Below are 1,901 nucleotides of genomic sequence, written 5' to 3' on the forward strand. Positions count from 1 at the left end.
AACCGCCCCATCACTTTCTTAAATGCCCTTACGTCTCCGGTGTTAAGGGGTATATTCACAAATCTGATCACTCCCGGGGCCGTCGGTACTTCCCTAAGAGGGAACAACCGGTGCCCTTCTTCACTCTCTCCCCACTCATCACCCATCATTCTCGCTCTCAAACAGGTTCTACTTGCGGGAGGGGAGCTGGTGATTGTGAGTTGTTTCCCCGTTATCAATTGTGGGAACTCCGCCGCCACCCGGTTGACGGGAGGGATCCTCTCCATTATAGGGCAGGGTCCCGGTTGTGGCGGCAGGATTGGCAAGGACGGATAGAGTGATCCCCAGCCTTGCGCAGGAGAAACCTCCAAAGAATCTACTGTGGCTATGGTGTTCGCAGGCGGGGACAGGGGATGGGCTGCTGTCATAGCTGCCGGCGCCGAGTCTCCCGCTCGGGATGTATGCATCTCAGCGGGTTGGTCTTGGGAGCCCAAAGGTGCTGAAGGCACCACTTGGTCTAATGCAGAAGGCCCAGCCGGTCCATGATACGGGGGTGGTAAGTGGTCAAGGGGTTCCCAGGATTCAGCTCTCGACTCACGTTTTTCTTTTTGTTTTATTTGGAATAGCCCTACTCTGGCGTTTAACCAGAGTTTAGCATATTCCTTCTCCTCGGGATCCAAGGGGACTTTGTTCTCCACATAGGAGAATAATTTATTACACGTCCATTTTTCGAATGTGCCTAACACTGGCCAAGTGAGGTGACTTCTCAATTCTTGTCCTCCCCAAACCTCCATACAGTAATGTATCAATTTTGCCTTGGATTTTCCCTTTCTCTGGGGACAATCTTCCCAGTGTTTTAACATCTAACCCAAGGGGCTTTCCAGTGGGATGTCTAGTGATCCCTCCCCCTGATCGGAGGGGCTTTTCTCTGTGGTGTTTTTTTTTGAAGCTTACTCTTTTTCTGCCCCAGATTTCGCAAATATATAAGATTTCTTACCAGTCTTCGACTCCTCTGTGAGTCTGTTTCTGTTTCTGCGTTGTTTCGCGCTTACCCGAGGAATCAAACTTTGCTGATACTCACCCTTCAGCGAGCTGAGCTGAGGTCTCTTGTAATCGGCACTTTTGATCCTCTTCCAGACCTATACCTTGATCCATTAATTAAAAGGGTTTACCAGTTCCCGAGCTCGACAGGACATATCCTTCCCCTTTTAGTCCCTTGTGATCAGTGCCCCGAGACGGCCTTTTGTCTCAGGTTTTTAAAAGTGTGTCGAGAAAAAGCTTTCACTCTGGATCGCTTCCTTCACAGCCAGCCAATTCCCTCGTGGGAGGATGGAAACGCGGCCTTGAAGTTCACACTCACTTCGTGATCAGATCACGTCTCACACACTCGCCCAATCACCCACTCAATCAGCAGTACTTACAGCTATTTTCCTGCATGGATGTCTTCGTGCACAACAGACGTTTTACGAGTGAAACAATCCACGGCTTCCTGAAGGCTCTGTGCCTTCCCAAGCTCTCTGCTCCGGATCCGTTTCCTTTTTATTGTGGTTTATCTCAGCCTAAATTTAGTTTGGATGTTGGAATGAGCTATGGGGGTTTCTCGACTCACCAGGCCACCAAAATCAGCGGGGGTACCCTTCCTGGGCAGTGAGACTCTCCCACAGTTTTCTCCGATCCGAGTCACGGCACCAAATCTTTTCTAAACGCAATAGCAAAATAGGGTTAATATAAAAAGCGATTTATTATAAAACAATTTCAATCATAAGCAACGAGAGAAAAACCACAATAAATAAATCAGCACAGCGCCGGGTGGACAGGGGTCTGTACCCAGAGGTACAGATTTTCCCAAATCCACGAAGAAGGGACTGTGGTCCAGGGTTTTTATAAGGATTTTTGTATCCTGAGGCAAAACCCAGGATGGG

The sequence above is a fragment of the Parus major genome, chromosome 2 (assembly GCF_001522545.3).
Source record: "Parus major isolate Abel chromosome 2, Parus_major1.1, whole genome shotgun sequence".
NCBI lineage: Eukaryota > Metazoa > Chordata > Aves > Passeriformes > Paridae > Parus > Parus major.